The sequence below is a fragment of the Helianthus annuus genome, chromosome 10 (genome assembly GCF_002127325.2).
Source record: "Helianthus annuus cultivar XRQ/B chromosome 10, HanXRQr2.0-SUNRISE, whole genome shotgun sequence".
NCBI lineage: Eukaryota > Viridiplantae > Streptophyta > Magnoliopsida > Asterales > Asteraceae > Helianthus > Helianthus annuus.
In genome coordinates this window covers 134,026,682-134,045,229 of record NC_035442.2, presented here as the reverse complement: position 1 = coordinate 134,045,229, position 18,548 = coordinate 134,026,682, and the positions used below count along the sequence as shown (strand labels likewise).

Sequence of the window (18,548 nt, the reverse complement as noted above, 5' to 3'; positions counted from 1 at the left end):
CGATTGCTATGAAATGAAGTAGAGTTGATGCCTAGATACACATTTAGACGTGTTAGGTTTAAAATGTTGTATCACATTTTGTTATTGTTATGTTTGAACTTGTTGTTATTTGAAATTTCTTGTAATGTTTGACAATTTAATTTATGAAATGAAAATGGTTTATTTAAATATTGTCACAAATAGTGTTATGAAGTCTCTTACAATCTCGAACAAGTCCCGCTCCAATGATTCCGCCATTGGTTGGGGTGTGACAGATTTGTATCAGAGCCATAACTATAGGGAATTAGGTAGAATTGTCATGTTCGACCTAGTCTATAGTAGGAACCATGTTTTGACCATTCTTGTTTCATGCTTAAAATGTTATGCTTCCTTCTTTGCTTCTTTCTCTTCTTTTTGGTCTAAATACTTACATTATGTCTTTCCTAAGACAATTTACACAATACACTTAAAGACTTGAAGACACTCTTTATACAAACGAGACGAGTTTACCAAAATAGGCGTGAAACCCACAATTTGGTGAATGACTCTCATTCCGCTTATTTCGAAATTTCGCCATTAAGCTAGGAGTGAAATCCACATCTTAATGGTAAATTTCCAATTCAAACTCTAGTGGACACTCGTCAAAGTGTTGAAATTATATTTTGACCCGACCAATACAAACCACATTAGGGTACGAAATCGTCAAGTTAGGGGTGAACCGCACCTTCTCGATTAAGTCCCATTCCTCGATTTTCGATCTCGCCAAAGTTTCAGTTATTTCAATCGAATAGAGACGTCTAGTAACTGGAAGGGTAAGATATAGTTAATCGATTCTCGACGAGAGTATCTTACCTATAGGCCAAAGCACGTTTCTCTAATTTGAAAGGACTTTCGATTCACTTTGGAATAGTCGACGTTTCTAAACCCCAAACATTCCCATGTTTTATGACCCTCTCTTTTATGTGACTCAATTTCTATGTGATTTTTATACTTGTTACCTCGTTCATTTCAAAACCGTTACACATTTCGCACGTCTCGCGCAATAAAAAACAATAATAAATCTCGTGAACAAACTAAATTTATACTCCTTTTTACACATTCTTACGTGATTATACTTGTGATTACATGTTGCAACCTTATGCTTATGTGAATTATACGTGACACATGAACGCTTACATGCTTTTACATGCAAAAACTTTGTTTTAAAATTTATGATCAAGTCTCATCCTTTTCTTTTCTTTCAAACTTCTAGATGCCTTCTTCAAGCTTGTCCGAAAAGCCCAAGTCCAAGAAGGGTTCTCGCTCAGGTTCAATCTCCAAAAAGGAACTCATAGGCCTCATTGCTGAACAAATGGCCGATCAAATGGCTCGAGTTATCCCCGACATCGTTAGACACATTCAAACCAACCCCGATTCACCTTATGGCTCTGTGGACTCCAAGGTGGAGAAACCAAAAACACCTTCTCTGTTCAAGCAATTCATGGCTTGCAAACCATTGGAATTCATTGGAAAGGATGGTGCTACCGCACTACTCACTTGGTTCGACGCAATGGGGATCACTTTTCGTCAGAGTGGTTCTCCTAATGAATTGCGCACCCAAAATGCTACAGGGGTGTTCCGATCAAGGGCGCTTGATTGGTGGACCTCTGAACGGAGCACAAGAGGTGAGGACGCCGCCCACGCTTTGTCATGGGCTGAATTGAAGAACACTATGAAGGAGGAATTTTGTCCACCGCACGAGCTGAGAAAACTGGAAAGTGAATTTTGGCACCTTAAGCAAGTGGATGACGACAATGATGGTTTAACCCTCCGTTTCAAACAACTTAGCATACTGTGTCCTAGCCAAGTTGATACACCTGAAAAAGCCATCAACAAATACATCCATTGTTTACCCGATTCGTTCATGAACCTCGTAGAGCCTGTTTGCCCAGCAACTATCGAGGAAACCTTTCGTTTGGAAGCCCGTTTGAATAGCAACCACGTTATGCGTAGAAATGCCACAAAAGCCCCGCTGAAAACCGCCCATCAAGCCACTGTTGAACCCACTGTTGAACCCTCCTCATCCACCAAGAAAAACCAAGGCAAGAAGCGGAAGGATTCAAGCCAAAATTATGCGGGCATCACTCCGCAAAACCCTCAACCCTTACAAGCCATGCCTGATGTTTCTAACATTGACCCTACACGCAAAGGTTACGCTGGGACACAATCCAAGTATGGCCAATGCCAATACCATCACCCTCCCAACGTCCCGTGCCACAAGTGCGCCAACTGTAACCTATATGGGCACTTTTCTCAAAACTTCCGTAGGTCGCCTATGGCCAATCAAAACCAAGCTGTGGTAGCTCAGAACCCTGTCCCCAACCAAGCTCAGAACCAAGTCGCTCCTGTACGAGCGTGCTTGAAGTGTGGTGATCCCAACCATATGGCTAACGTCTGTCCCCAACGAAACCAGCCTCAACAGCAACAACCACCGCAATAGCAACAGCAGCAACAGGCTCAACAACCCGCTCGAGACGGAGCCTTTCTTCTCACTACTGCTCAGGCTCAAAACGCGAACGACGTCATTACTGGTACGTTTCTTGTGAACCATGTTTATGCTTCTTGTCTATTTGATATTGGTGCCAATAAGAGTTTTGTGTCGTTAGAATTCGAATCTTTGCTTAAGTGTAAACGCTCTAAGTTGCCAAGATCTTTTGCTGTCGAAATCGCTGATGGTAAAACCATCGCTGTCGATTATGTTCTTTCCAATTGTTCTTTAATCCTTAACGATCATAAGTTCTCAATCAATCTTATACCTATGCAAATGGGTAGTTTCGACGTCATAGTAGGTATGGATTGGCTTAGGCGAGTTCGTGCTGAAGTTGTCTGCTCTGAGAAGTTTATTCGTTTTCCTCTTCGATCAATTGCAAGGCGCGACCTGCGTTTCAAAGATCGATCTTCGTTCTGGGTACCATCAACTTCGAGTCCTCGAAGAAGATATACCTAAAACCGCCTTTCGTACATGATATGGACACTATGAGTTCGTGGTCATGCCCTTTGGTTTGACCAATGCACCTGCTGTTTTCATGGATTTGATGAACCGCGTGTGCAAGGCATACTTGGACCGCTTCGTGATCGTCTTCATCGACGATATCTTTATCTACTCCAAGACGCGAGGAGAGCATGAGCAACACTTGCGTCTTATCCTTCAACTTCTTCGTACTGAACGTCTATACGCCAAATTCTCCAAGTGCAAATTTTGGTTAAAAGAGGTTCAATTCCTTGGTCATACTGTCAACGAACTTGGCATTCACGTTGACCCCGCAAAAATCAAAGCTGTGAAGAACTGGATCGCACCTAAGTCTCCGTCTGAAATCCATTCGTTTCTTGGTCTTGCTGATTATTATCGTCGTTTTATCTCTAACTTCTCAAAGATCGTTGTTCCTTTGACCTCTTTGACTCAAAAGGAGAAACCTTTTGTTTGGGGTCCCGAACAAGAGGAATCTTTTCAAACGCTCAAGGAGATGCTTTGTAATGCTCCTATTCTCGCGCTTCCCGATGGTAACAATGGCTTCATCGTATATTGCGATGCTTCAAACCTTGGACTTGGTTGTGTGCTTATGCAACGAGAAAAGGTTGATGTGTGCGGTGTGTTATATATTTTTAGTTATATTTTAAGCCCTTTTTAACACATTAGTCAAGTTTTAAATTTATAAAACACGATATTCTACTAACACTAAACACACATATGGGCAAGTGCACCCATCGTGAGCGTTGTATAGCGTTGGTAAGATACCGAGGTCGTCCAAGGACACAAGAGCTTTTAGTACCGGTTTATCCTCAACGTCTAATCAAATCAAAATTTTAGAAAAAGGGTTTTAAACATGAAAATAAAAACTGAAAATGCTGAAAATAAAAATAAAATAAAACCAGATAGACAAGATGAATCACTTGGATCTGACTCGCCTTTAGTGTAACCTTTGATGATTTCCGCACTTTTGCACTTTTTAAGAGATTATCGTAGTTATAGTAGTAGGCCCCTCTTTTGAAGGTGACGTTACCCTCAACCCAGTAGTTTGAGTCAGCAAGGATACAATCCTAAAGGGTCGGAATATTGAAAGATAATTAATTAAGCTATTAATGCGTAATGTTGCAGGCCCCTCTTTTGAAGGTGACGTTATCCTCGGCTAAGTGGTTTGAGTCAGCAGGGATACAATCCCAAGTAGCCGGGTTAATATATTAATAGTAGTTTACATATGAGGGGATCAAGCTATTCGCACCCCCACCATCCAATACCAGTGGGTATTGAAGGAGGTCCTAGTAAGCTTGACCCAGGTCCTTGCAGGATCTATACACTGAACAAGGCAAGAACCTTACCAAACCATTCCCTTAACCCCCGACCAGGTAGCCAACATATCTCTATATAGACCGTAGAGATTTGAATGGTGAAAATATTTTATTTTATATAGACAGTAAAATAATGCCAAGACATCACGGACAAATGATAAGGAAGTTTCACCTTCAACATAAGAAACTAGTTATTAAAGTCATTATTACAAAACCAAATAAAAAGTGCGAAAAGATAAAAAATCAAAAGTATTACACTAAATGCTTGTCTTCACCAAGTGATGTAAGAGAATTAGACAAACATGGCCTTTGATTGTCAAGAACTCTTACTATCAATCTTGGATCCCGAGACTACTACACACACTCTATGATGGATGATGGATGATGGATGATGGTGGTGGATGTGGGTTGTAGTGGTGGTGGAGTGTGGGTGAAGTGGGAGAGAGGTGGTTTGCCAAGGGATGCTTTTGAAGTGAACCAAGCACCTCTATTTATAGCCTGCACACAAGCCCGGACATGGCCCCGTGCTCATTGGGCACGGCCCCGTGTCCATCCACTTTCTCTTTCTTCATTAATTGCAATTTGTCTGCATTAGCTCCACACGCCCCGTGTCCGCTGGGCACGGGCCCGTGTGCAGAAGCGTATCCGTACTATCAAGATTTGCTTGGATTCTGCAAATCTTAGCGTTGACCACTGCTCGTGTTGAGCTGGGCACCCCCTCTGTCGGGAATAGAAGCTTCTATAGCTTTGTCCTTTCTGCAGACATCTGGCCATGGCCCCGTGTCCGCTGGGCGCGGGGCCGTGGTCAGCCTTCTGTTTTCTTGTTTTTGCTTGGGAAGATGCTGTCGAGGGGTCGGGCATGCCACGTTTGTTCCTTTTCTTGTATTTATGTTAGATTTTGCTACATATTTGTTCCTTTTGTTTATTTATGCTCATTTAATCACGAAAATACAAAAGGAAGACAAAAGTACACTTTTTCCAACATTAGTACTAAAAAGGGTTAGTTTTATGCCTCATTTGATGTAATTTATATGTTGCATTTTACACACATCAAATACCCCCACACTTGAACCTTTGCTTGTCCTCAAGCAAAACTCTTTATAATGTGGCTTACAGTCCCAAATGGAATGGGTTGAAGAGAAGTTTTTGGGCTTGTCTTGAGTGACGGGAATCCAAGATTTTATTAGGCTTTATTTTTAGGCTATTTACAATCCTATTCATTATAATTTATTTTGAACGTTTCATACGAGAAATTACTTATTTGGGCATAACATGCCTCTTTAAAATTCCATTTATATACAAGTTCACATACCTTACGAGAGATCACTCAACACTCGGCCGAAGATGTATTTTGGTGAAACACTCGAGACCGACATGGAACTTACTTCTACCATATGCTTGCCAAGCAATCAATCCTCCTCCTTTTTAACTATACACCTTTGTAAATGTCAAGAGTACTTGAGGAAGGGTTAGGCTTGGGTTAAAGGTAGGTGGTTTTGGGTTAGTCGTTAGTAAAAAGGGCGAAAAGCGCAAAAAGCGTTGGTCGTCATAAAACTTTTTGTTTTAGTGACTTTTATTCAAATAAAGCATTTTCAAACAAAGTTTCTTTTGAGGAACTTGTTTGTTTATTGCTATTTTTTTTATAAGGGATGTCACATGAAGAGCTTTTTACTAAAATAGAAGGTTAAAAATAAAAATGGTTTTTGGTGGGTAAAGGGTGTTTGTTTTGTGGGTTTAGAAACGAAAAGGTTTAGGCTCAAAGGGGTTAACTAGGGGGATTTTGGGTAGGTGCTAAAAAATGAAAAATAATGGTGTTGAAAAGAAAAAGGGTTAGTCCTAATGCCTCCATCATTTACTTACTTGGGTTTAAGTTGGTAAGTACCGGGAATGTATCGTCATGGCAGGTTCTAGAGTTGTAAGAAACCAAGCGGCTATTCACACAAGAAACGAAAAATGAGCATTTAATTTAAAGATGTATATTTGTATGCTCAACAAAGGCTCAAAACTCACTTTTTGTGGGAATGGGTTTATAATGTGATCAAGTATATATAATCAAATTTTAACTAGATTTGTCATGCCTTTTCATAATTTTCTTATGTTGATTCTTTTTATTACGACGGTATCGGTTGTAAATTCATAAAAATATAACCTTTTTAGAACTTGTTATTCCCGAATTAAACCAAGACAAGTAAAAAAAATGAAAAGTTTTTGAAAAAAATTGGGGTGATTAGCGGTTCCAATAGAGTTTTGTGTAAGGCTTGTTATTAGGACTTGCAAGATTCAAGGTTTTAGCATCCCCCCCCTCACACTTAAATTACCCATTGTCCTCATTGTGTCCCAAAAAGAAATTTTTAGGTTAATTGAATGGGTAAAAAGGTGTTTAAAAACAAAAATTTATGTTACTGGGCGTCTGGACACGGGCCGTGTTGATCCGGGCACAACCCCGTGTTCAGATTGCCAGTATCACAGTTTACAGAAGGCTGGGCACGGGGGCGTGTTCAGTGAACACGACCCCGTATCCAGTTACTGTAATGGGCATTTTCTGCCGAATCTCAGGCACGGGGCGTGTTGGGCTGAGCACGACCCCGTGCTGAACTTGCTGTAATGAAGAAAAATTATCGGGTGGCTCTGTTTTCGTGCATGGGGTGTCGGTTCAAGTTTCCCTTAGTATCCTCCATCATCCCGAGTGTGTTTTATTCCTAAAAATTAAAACTAAACTAGAAAGCATAAAAGTTAATCTAAATTAAAACTAAGGATAGTTCCGCGGAATGCCTCCGTGGTGCACCACGTTTATAAGGGTCCTTGGCTAGACCCAAAGTCAGTCATATGTTACCCAAGTGGGATGTTTTGCATCCCATGTTGCACCGTCGGAGAGCATCATCCAAACTTGAGTCTATGACTTTCATGTAGTTGACCGGGTCATCCTCTTCTACTCTTTTCCCAACCCCAAATTCCATTTCCTTGTCCCCAACCCTCAATGTTAATGTCCCACCATTCATATCCACCATTGCGTGGGCGGTGGCTAAGAATGGTCTTCCTAAGATAAGCGGTACTCCGGTATCTTCCTCCATATCTAGTATCTAGTATGACAAAGTCGGCCGGGAAGACAAAGTCTCCGACTTTTACCAATAGATTTTCGGCGACACCTTGTGGATACTTAGTGGACCTATCGGCGAGTTGTATCATCTTTGTAGGGCTTTTTTTCCCTAATCTGAGTCGGTCGAACATTGATGCGGGCATGAGGTTGATGCTAGCTCCAAGATCGGCTAGTGCATTGCGTATGGGTGATCCCCCAATCGAACAAGGGATGGTGAAGCTTTCGGGGTCGATCTTTTTTTGTGGGAGTTTGTTGAGTAGCAAGGCGGAGCATTCTTCGCTTAAATTAACTAATTGCAATGATTCAATTTTTCTTTTGTGAGTGAGAAAGTCTTTCATAAATTTTGAATACTTAGGCATTTGAGTGAGGACTTCTACAAATGGAATATTGACATGCAATTGTTTTAGTAAGTTTATGAATTGTGTGAATTGGTCATCGGTTTATTGGCGAAGTAACCGACTAGGGTAAGGTACCGGAGGATTCTTGCTAGGCTCTTGATTTGGTGGAGGAGTCGTCTCTTTTTGGGGTGTTGGCGAAGTTGCAGTTTGGTTAGACGGACTCTTTTCAGTCGGAGGTAGCGGAGCCTCCTCGGGACCTATGGTACGGTTTCTCAACGTGATGAGATGTACCTGCGCCTTTTGGGTTGGTTTCGGTATTGCTGGGTAACGCGCCTTGTGGTCTCTCGGAGAAATTCTGAGCTAGTTGATTTAGTTGTTTTTCAATGTTTTGAATACTAGCTTGTTGATTTCTAAAGTTCGATTCCATTTGTTGAAATCGATCCGAGTTTTTCTTTTCAGTGTCGGAGATGAGGAGTGAGATAGTATCTTCAAGCCTTTCTCGTCCCCATTGTTGTTGTTGAGAGAAATTTTGTGACTCATTTCTGGGTTGTTGAAAGTTTGTTCGTTGATTTTGATTTTGTTGGTTACTACTATTACCGGGTTCTCTCCAACCAAGGTTAGGGTGGTTACGCCATCCTTGGTTGTAGGTACCCGTCAGGGGACCTGATGGCCTAGGTCTATTATCAATGTAGTTTACCTTTTCCGTTTGATTATTCATTTCTTTCATACAACTCCAATTTTCATGTGGCCCACCACACCCTTCACAAGCCATAACCGAGGCCGTTTTTGTCATTTCTAACTTTTTGATTTTTGAAGAGAGGGCCTCGATTTGGGCTTGTAAAGAGGTGCTTTCGTCAACCTTATGGGCGCCCGGGGCAATAGATTTTGTGCCTCGGGGAGTGTGCCACTGAAAATTGTTTTGAGCAATTTCCTCGATTTGATTATAAATTTCATTTGGGCGACGATTACCTAGAAGTCCCCCGGAGCTAGAGTCAAGTGTTTGGCTTGTGCGTGGCAACAACCCATTATAGAAAGTGGATACTTGTTGCCATACCGCAAGACCATGATGGGGGCACTTTCTTAGTAGCTCCTTGAACCTTTCCCATGTATCATATAAGGTTTCCCCATCCTCATGTGAGTATGTATTAATTTCAGTCATTAATTTAGCCGTTTTTTAAAGGAGGGAAATACTTATACAAAAACTTTTGGGCTAGTTCATCCCAGGTGTTTACCGATCCAACTGGGAGGGTGTTAAGCCAAGCCTTAGCTCGGTCTTTTTGTGAAATTGGGAACATTCGGAGGCAGATGGCGTCATTTGATGTTCCGTTGATCCGAAAAGTATCACAAATTTCCAAAAAAGTTGGTAATATTTAAATGGAGATCTTCGTCCGCAAGCCCATGGAAAGTTGCGGAGTTTTGGAGCATTTAGATCAAATGCGGCCGAAGTTCGAAGTTGTTGGCATCGACATTCGGTGCATTGATAGCGGCACCGAGATTACCTACTGTGGGTCGTAGGTAATCCATTAGAGTACGTTGATCCGCCATTGGAAGTGGGTCCCCCGAAACTTTCTCTTGGTTTTTAGCTTTAAGTCTTTTTTCTTAGAAAGCGTTCGGGTTCGTCTAGAGGTCCTTTTATGTCTTTATTGGAACTGGAGCTCATGCACTGCGTAGGAAGTTCAGGTGCGGTGCCTGGGTCCCAAGTCCTGTGATAAAAACAAAAAGATTGTTGGTCAGAAGTTTTACCACGGCCCCGTGTTCAGCTGAACACGGCCCCGTGGTCAGAGTTACAGTGATTTTTTCCGGATCCCTGTTACTGGGGAGTTCAACACGGCCCTGTGCTGCACCAACACGGCCCGTGCTCAACTTCTCTGTAACTCGGAAAATAAAAACTGCCAGTAACGATGCTGGGCACGGCCCATGTTCGACCAGGCACGGCCCCATGCTGAGCTCTGCAGAAGCTGGAAAATTAAGAAAAATCCTAAAAACAGAAAAATAAGAAAAACGATTAGGCCGTTGATTCCTAACTTTCTTAAAATCCTTGTGTCCCCAGCAACGGCGCCAAAAACTTGATGTGTGCGGTGTGTTATATATTTTTAGTTATATTTCAAGCCCTTTTTAACACATTAGTCAAGTTTTAAATTTATAAAACACGATATTCTACTAACACTAGACACACATATGGGCATGTGCACCCATCGTGAGCGTAGTATAGCGTTGGTAAGATACCGAGGTCATCCAAGGACACAGGAGCTTTTAGTACCGGTTTATCCTCAACGTCTAATCAAATCAAAATTTTAGAAAAAAGGTTTTAAACATGAAAATAAAAACAGAAAATGCTGAAAATAAAAATAATATGAAAACAGATGGACAAGATGAATCACTTGGATCCGACTCGCCTTTAGTGTAACTTTTGATGATTTCTGCAATTTTGCACTTTTTAAGAGATTATCTTAGTTATAGTAGTAGGCCCCTCTTTTGAAGGTTACGTTACCCTCAACCCAGTAGTTTGAGTCAGCAAGGATACAATCGTAAAGGGTCGGAATATTAAAAGATAATTAATTAAGTTATTAATGAGTAATGTGGTAGCCCCTCTTTTGAAGGTGACGTTACCCTCGGCTAAGTGGTTTGAGTCAGCAGGGATACAATCCCAAGTAGCCGGGTTAATATATTAATAGTAGTTTACATATGAGGGGATCAAGCTATTCGCACCCCCGCCATCCAATACTAGTGGGTATTGAAGGAGGTCCTAGTAAGCTTGACCCATGTCCTTGCAGGATCTATACACTGAATAAGGCAAGAACCTTACCAAACCATTCCCTTAACCCCCGACCAGGTAGCCAACATATCTCTATATAGACCGTAGAGATATAAATGGTGAAAATCTTTTATTTTATATAGACAGTAAAATAACGCCAAGACACCACAGACAAATGATAAGGAAGTTTCACCTTCAACATAAGAAACTAGTTATTAAAGTCATTATTACAAAACCAAATAAAAAGTGCGAAAAGATTAAAAATCAAAAGTATTACACTAAATGCTTATCTTCACCAAGTGATGTAAGAGACTTAGACAAACATGGCCTTTGATTGTCAAGAACTCTTACTATCAATCTTGCATTCCGAGACTACTACACACACTCTATGATGGATGATGGATGATGGATGATGGTGGTGGATGTGGGTTGTAGTGGTGGTGGATGTGGGTTGTAGTGGTGGTGGAGTGTGGGTGAAGTGGGAGAGAGGTGGTTTGCCAAGAGATGCTTTTGAAGTGAACCAAGCACCTCTGTTTATAGCCTGCACAGAAGCTTGGACACGGCCCCGTGCTCATTGGGCACGGCCCCGTGTCCATCCACTTTCTCTTTCTTAATTAATTTCAATTTGTAAGCATTAGCTCCCCACGCCCCGTATCCGCTGGGCACAGCCCCGTGTGCAGAAGCGTATCTGTACTATCAAGATTTGCTTGGATTCTGCGAATCTTAGCGTTAACCACGACCCATGTTGAGCTGGGCACGCCCCTGTGTTGGGAATAGAAGCTTTTATAGCTTTGTCCTTTCCGCAGACATCTGGCGACGCCCCCGTGTCCGCTGGGCACGGGGCCGTGGTCAGCCTTCTGTTTTCTTGTTTTTGCTTGGGAAGATGCTGTCGAGGGGTCGGGCATGCCACGTTTGTTCCTTTTCTTGTATTTATGTTAGATTTTGTTGCATATTTGTTCCTTTTGTTCATTTACGCTCATTTAATCCTGAAAATACAAAAGGAAGACGAAAGCACACTTTTTCCAACATTAGTACTAAAAAGGGTTAGTTTTATGCCTCATTTGATGTAATTTTTATGTTTCATTTTACACACTTCAAAGGTCATCGCTTATGCGTCGAGGCTACTCAAAATACATGAGAAAAACTACACTACTCACGACCTTGAACTTGGCGGAGTTGTTTTTGCATTGAAGATTTGGCGACACTATCTTTATGTTACTAAGTGTGTGGTCTTCACCGACCATAAGAGCCTTCAACATATCTTCAACCAAAAAGAACTGAACATGCGTCAACGTCATTGGGTGGAATTATTAAACGACTACGACTGCGAAATTCGCTACAATCCTGGTAAGGCGAATGTAGTGGCCGAAGCTCTTAGTCGCAAAACTCAAGTGATGGGTATTCGTTGTCTCCAACTCGTTAACGACCTTCAGAACCGTATTCATGAAGCCCAATATGCCTCTGTTAACAAAGGCAATCTCACTGTCGAGATACGAGGCGCTATGGAGCAAGATCTCGTGTCTAAATCCGATGCTATTCTATACTATCACAATCGTATCTGGATTGCTAATCGTGAAAACCTTCGAGACTTTCTGATGAATGAGGCACATAAATCGAAGTATTTCGTTCATCATGGCGCTGATAAGATGTACCAAGATATGCGTACGTCTTACTGGTGGCCTGGAATGAAGAGGGATATCACCTCTTACGTTGTGAAATGTCTCACTTGTTCAAAGGTAAAAGCTAAACATCAACGTCCCTCTGGTTTGCTCGAATAGCCAGAAATTCCTGTCTGGAAATGGGAGAGCATTGCCATGGATTTTATCACTAAGCTCCCTCATACTTCTTCTGTTCATGACAGTATTTGGGTGATCGTTGATCGATTGACCAAATCAGCTCATTTCCTTCCCATTCGTGAAGATTTCAAAGTCGAGAAATTGGCTAAAATCTACACTGATGAGATCATCTGTCGTCATGGTATCCCAATTGACATCATTTCCGATCGTGATGCTCGTTTTACGTCTCGTCTTTGGCAAACCTTTCAGTCTGCTATGGGTACTATTCTTAACCTTAGCACTGCTTTTCATCCTTAGTCTGACGGTCAAACCGAGCGTACTATCCAAATATTAGAGGATATGCTTCGTTCCCGCGTAATAGATTTTGGTGGCAACTGGGATTCACACTTGCCTTTGATCAAATTCTCGTACAACAACAGTTATCATGCGAGTATTCAAACGGCACCTTTCGAAGCATTGTATGGTCGCTAGTGTCGTTCGCCTATTTGTTGGCACGATGTTGGTGAATCTTAATTCACTGGTCCCGAGCTTATACAAGAAGCAACGGACAAGATTTTACAGGTTCGAGACAACTTACTGAAGGCCAGAAGCCGACAAAAGAGTTATGCCGACAAGCGTCGCAAACCCTTGGAATTCGAGACAGGTGACTTCGTACTTCTCAAGGTATCCCTGATGCGTGTGTAGTGTAATATATTTTTGATGAGTATTTAAGCCCCTTTTTACACTTTTAGCCAAGTTTTAAATTTATAAAACACGATATTTACTAACACTAAACACACATATGGGCAAGTGCACCCATCGTGGACGTAGTATAGTGTTGGTAAGATACCAAGGTCGTCCAAGGACACAAGAGCTTTTAATACCGGTTTATCCTCAACGTCTAATCAAATCCAAAAAAGTGAGAAAAATGTTTTAAACTAAGAAAAATAAAAACTAACTAAATGCTGAAAAATAAAATAAAATAAAAACAGATAGACAAGATGAATCACTTGGATCCGACACGTGTATTAGTATAACCTTTGATTATTTTCGCACTTTTGCACTTGTTTTAGAGATTATCTTAGTTATTGTAGTAGGCCCCTCTTTTGAAGGCGACGTTACCCTCAACCCAGTAGTTTGAGTCAGCAGGGATACAATCCTAAAGGGTCGGATTATTGAAAGATAATGAATTAAGTTATTAATGCAAATTGTGGTAGGCCCCGCTTTCGGCGGTGACGTTACCCTCGGCTAAGTAGTCTGAGTCAGCAGGGATACAGTCCTAAATAGCCGGGTTATAGTATTAATAGTAGTTAACATATGAGGGGGTCAAAGAGTTTGGATCCCCGCCATCCAATACCTATGGGCATTGAAGGAGATCCTACTAAATTTGACCTAGGTCCCAAGCAGGACCTCTAAACGCTGAACAAGGGCAAGACCCTTACCAAACCGTTCCCTTAACCCCCGACCAGGTAGCCAACATACCTCCATATAGACCGTGGAGATATGAATGGTGAAAATCTTTTATTTTATATAGACAGTAAAATAATGCCAAGACACCACGGACAAACGATAAGGAAAGATCACCTTCAACATAAGTAACTAGTTATTAAAGTCATTAATACAAAACCAAATAAAAAGTGCAAAAGATAAAAAATAAAAAGTATCATACTAAACACTTGTCTTCACCAAGTGATGTAAGAGACTTAGGCAAACATGGCCTTGATTGTCAAGAACTCTTACGATCAATCTTGGATCCCGAGACGACTCACACACTCTACGATGGACGATGGATGATGGTGGTGGATGATGGTATTATGGTGGTGGTGGGTGGTGGATGAAGTGTGAGAGAGGTGGTGTGCCAAGGGATGAGTTGAAATGGCTCCAAGCACTCCTATTTATAGGCTGAACAGAAGCCTGGGCACGGCCCCGTGTCCGCTGGACATGGCCCTGTGCCCGTCTGACACTCTCTCTCTTCATTAATTGTAATTCGCAATTACAATAAATGCACCTGCAGCACTCTGACCACGCCCCCGTGTCCGCTGGGCACGGCCCCGTGGTGGGCAATAGAAGCTTCTACCACTTTGTCTTTTGTGCCAGGGCTGACCATTCTGGACACTGCCCCGTGCTCGCTGAGCACGGCCCCGTGTTGAGCTGGACACGCCCCGTGTCCGCTGGACACAGCCCCGTGTTCAGCTGGGCACAGCCCCATGCTCAGCTGGGCACAACCCCATGCTCAGCTTTCTTCTTGTTTTTGCTTTGGGAGATGCTGTCGAGGAGTCGGGCATGCCATGTTTTTTCCTTTTCTTTGTATTTATGTTGGATTTGGCTGCATTTTTGCTTCTTTTGTTCATTTAAGCTCTTTTAACCCTGAAAATACAAAAGGAAGACAAAAGTACACTTTTTCCAACATTAGTACTTAAAAAGGGTTAGTTTTATGGCTCATTTGATGTAATTTATATGTTGCATTTTACTCATATCAATCCCCTTGGAAAGACGTGGTTCGATTTGGCAAGAAAGGGAAACTCGCACCTCGCTACGTTGGTTCTTTCAAGATCCTCGAAAGGATTGGCAAGGTTGCGTATAGACTGGACCTGCCTGAAGAACTCAACAATGTACACCCTATCTTTCACGTATCCAATCTAAAGTAGTGTCTAGCAGACGAAGAACTTCAAGTCCCACTCGAGGACCTCCAAGTCAACGAGACCTTGCATTTTGTGGAAAGACCCGTGGAAATCATGGATCAAGGAGTCAAGTTATTGAGGCGCAGTAAAATTCCTATTGTTAAGGTTCGATGGGAAGGAAAACGTGGCACTGAATTTACTTGGGAACTCAAGAGTGACATGAAGACGAAGTATCCATATCTTTTCGCTACTTCTTCCTAAATTTCGGGACGAAATTCCCTAAAGGAGGGGAGACTGTAACGCCCTGCTTCTTTGTACTTCCCATAATTAGAAAGTCTTGTTTGTATTTCTATTTTTGGAAGTCTTGTGTTTCTTGTAATCGTTCTTTCCTTGTAATCATTGAAAAATCCGAGACTTGGATCATAAATAAAACTCGTATTTCGTTAAATTCGTGTTATATATACTTTATACATGCTCGTACATTTAATTTCGTGAAACATTCGATGCATATTCGTAATTCTTGGAAACTTTGTGCCAATCTTGCAAATACGTGAAACTTGTGAATTATACACCTTTTGAACAAAATACTATTCAAGGGTTCTTGATTCTTTATTTATCGACACTCAATACTCGTTAATCTGGTTAAAACTCTTAAAATAATTCGAAAGCTTCGTAAAATAAATAATCGTTTAAGGATTTTTATCCTAATTTAAATTCGTTTATAAGATATGGTTAATTAATTAATTAAGTTAATTTTACTATTTAAAGGTTTGATCTTTATAATAAACTAGTTAGTTTCATTAAATATTAAAGTTAGTAAGATAATCCAGTAAGTTAATTACAAAGTTAATCTTTTTTTAAAAAAATAAATAAATAAACAAGGGTTAGTTAAAGTCCAGGGACTGATAGAGCAATTAACTGAAAGTTTAAACCTGCAGGGACCAATTGTGTAACTCCTGAAAGATAAAAATCAAACAAAAAAAATAAAGGAGGTTGGCTGATGTGCACAAAATGCAACATATAAATTACATCAATTGTGGCATAAAACTAATCTTTTTTTAGTACTAATGTTGGAAAAAGTGTGCTTTTGTCTTCCTTTTGTATTTTCAGGATTAAATGAGCTCAAATGAACAAAAGAAGCAAAAAGGCAACTAAATCTGGCACAAATACAAGAAAAGGAACAAAACATGGCATGCCCGACCCCCCAATAGCATCTTCCCAAGCAAAACAAGGAAACAGAGGGCTGAACACGCCCCGTGCTCAATGAGCACGGGGGCGTGCCCAAGTGTCAGCAGAAAAGACAAAGTGGTAGAAGCTTCCATCGCGCACCACAGGGCCGTGCTCAGCGGACACGGGGCCATGGTTAACTATAAGATTCGCGAAATCCAGGCAAATCTTGATAGTACAAATATGCTTCTGCACACGGGGTCGTGCTCAGCGGACATGGGGGCGTAGTCAACTAATGCAGACAAACTGCATTTAATGAAGAAAGAGAGGAGGATGGACACGGGGCCATGCCGAATGGACACGGTGCCATGCCCGAGCTTCTGTTCAGCCTATAAATAGGAGTGCTTAGAGCTCTTGCAACTCATGCCTTGGCACACCACCTCTCTCACACTTCACCCACCACCCACCACCCACCACCATCACAACACCATCATCCACCACCATCATCCATTGTCCATCATAGAGTGTGTGAGTCGTCTCGGGATCCAAGATTGATCGTAAGAGTTCTTGACAATCAAAGGCCATGTTTGCCTAAGTCTCTTACATCACTTGGTGAAGACAAGTGTTTAATGTAATACTTTTTATTTTTAATCTTTTGCACTTTTTATTTGGTTTTGTATTAATGACTTTAATAACTAGTTTCTTATGTTGAAGGTGATTTTTCCTTATCGTTTGTCCGTGGTGTCTTGGCATTATTTTACTGTCTATATAAAATAAAAGATTTTCACCATTCATATCTCCACGGTCTATATGGAGGTATGTTGGCTACCTGGTCGGGGGTTAAGGGAACGGTTTGGTAAGAGTCTTGCCATTGTTCAGTGTATAGATCCTGCAAAGGACCTGGGTCAAATTTAGTAGGACCTCCTTCAATACCCAACGGTATTGGATGGTGGGGGTCCAAACTCTTTGACCCCCTCATAATTTAAACTACTATTAAAAATTTAACCCGGCTACTTAGGACTGTATCCCTGCTGACTCAGACTACTTAGCCGAGGGTAACGTCGCCTTCAAAAGAGGGGCCTACCACGTTATGCATTAATAACTTAATTAATTATCTTTCAATAATCCGACCCTTTAGGATTGTATCTTTGCTGACTCAAACTACTGGGTTGAGGATAACGTCGCCTTCAAAAGAGAGGCCTACTACAATAACTAAGATAATCTCTTAAACAAGTGCAAAAGTGCGAAAATAATCAAAGGTTACACTACACACGAGTCGGATCCAAGTGATTCATCTTGTCTATCTGTTTTTACTTTTATTTTATTTTCAGCATTTTAGTTAGTTTTATTTTTTTAGTTTAAAAACCTTTTTCTAACTTTTTGATTTGATTAGACGTTGAGGATAAACCGGTACTAAAAGCTCTTGTGTCCTTGGACGACCTCGGTATCTTACCAACACTATACTACGTCCACGATGGGTGCACTTGCCCATATGTGTGTTTAGTGTTAGTAAATATCGTGTTTTATTTAAAACTTGGTTAAAAAGTGTAACACCTAAAATATAACACACTTCACGCACATCATTGGCCGGACTCAAACCCGGGTCACCCCACTCTTCATGCGCGCACACAAGCAGCTGAGCTGGGTCTTCACATCGAAAGAAACCCAGCTCAGATTTTATATATGGACTCGTCAAAAGGAACCAGGCGGCCCGCGACCAGGCCCAGCCCAGGTCTCACGGCCTGTCAAGTCCGGCCCAGCGCGCAAATATTGATCAGACCTTTACCAGTTCGATTTTAGGCGCTATTTTCTTGTTTTTTGAGTTTTAAACTACTTTTAACATTATCATATATCTTAAAGGACAAAGTCGGTGGCCTGTGCCACCGACAATACTTGCCCTATTCTTTGATTTCCCTCTTTTTTTCTTGCTATTTGATACTTTAGCCCTCCTACGTACAAGAGCAATGAGCTTTCACCACCGCAACACAGCCAGCGGATTCGGTTGCAAAGTTCGCGGAGGCAGCGGTTTCAGGGTCGGCAGGGATGGCGGAGGCCGTGGCGGACGCGGCGTAGGTGGCCGCTTCGGCGGTGACCGGTTCAATGAAGGTCCACCAGAGCGAGTCGTAGGTTCGTATTCATCATTTGTACATTATTAGTGATTAGTGTTTGATTGGAATCTATTAGATGAATCTAAGAGTTAATGCTACATATAATGTTGGATATTTAGGTTAATTGTGCTAGAGTTATCAGATGCATTCATTTGTTACACAATTAGTGAATAATGTGCTGTAATTGTTGTTTAAATGTTTAATTAGTGTTTAATAGGGATCTATCAGATGAAACTAACAATCTTTGCTACACGTAATGTGATGTTTAGGTTAATAATAGCTCATGTTAATTGTCACTGAAATTCTTTTGCCAGTTGGAATTTGGAAATTGGCTCTTTTTTCTTGCTATTTGATACTTTAGTCCCTCCTACGTACAATAGCG

General features: G+C 41.3%; 1 non-coding gene across 1 annotated transcript; it reads left to right on the top strand.

The window, feature by feature from the left end:
* Positions 1-8,798: 8,798 nt before the first annotated feature.
* On the top strand, positions 8,799-8,905 carry LOC118483659. The gene has a single exon (XR_004870946.1). It is a non-coding gene; the product is annotated as a small nucleolar RNA R71 (small nucleolar RNA).
* The last annotated feature ends 9,643 nt before the right edge of the window (positions 8,906-18,548 follow it).